Below are 867 nucleotides of genomic sequence, written 5' to 3'. Positions count from 1 at the left end.
CTCTATTTAGCACAGACTACCGTTCCTCTACTCTGAAGAAGACTGATCGCTTTGTATGTCCCCTTTGTTTGCGACATGTCTATCGAAGGTAAGTAATTTTAACTTGTCTTGTTGTAATAAAACTCACTAATACGAGTTGTGTGATTGTTTGTCTAGTGAAACGACTGTGCAGTATTCCTATACACAACAGCCCCCTCCCCGGAATTTATGGGAATTAGGTACCTTGTGTGTGCAGATGTGGTGCGAACTCCATCCAACGACTTACCAAGGACTCACTGCACCCATGCCATGACGCGTCGCCGCTGTTATCATTGCCAAAGTGGATGTACTGGGTAATTGGCCTGTTTTTCATAATAATGACGTGTGTTGTTTAAAATCTTTGTTTCCAAAGGGTTGTTACTATCGGTTACGACGTAACTGATCCAAAAGCTTACTCAAATGTTATGAATCTTAGGCACGCAAGAAATTTATACTCGTCCATCACTTACGATGGACAGTTGTGGTGTATTTACGTCTAAAACGAGCTTGTTCCTTCGTCTAACTAAAATGCGGTTTATTTCTATAAAATTGATCTCAATTTGTACACAATATTTCAAGTATCTTAACATATTGTTTGTTAATGCTTTTAATTTTTTAGGATGCTGTCAAAAGTTTATTAAGTAATACCATGGCCGAATGTTAGTGTAACAGCTTGTCCTCAGTAATTCGAGAAAAATAAATAAATATATAAATACATGTTTGTAGGTAAGATTCAAACGGCACTGAAATGAAGGATGTTGATGGGAGTGTATAAATAGCAGGTGCAGAAATAGGAACAACAAATCATATACAACAAATCATATACAAATTAAACATAATTGAGAACAA

The sequence above is a fragment of the Schistocerca cancellata genome, chromosome 2 (genome assembly GCF_023864275.1).
Source record: "Schistocerca cancellata isolate TAMUIC-IGC-003103 chromosome 2, iqSchCanc2.1, whole genome shotgun sequence".
NCBI lineage: Eukaryota > Metazoa > Arthropoda > Insecta > Orthoptera > Acrididae > Schistocerca > Schistocerca cancellata.
This window is presented reverse-complemented; position numbering follows the sequence as displayed.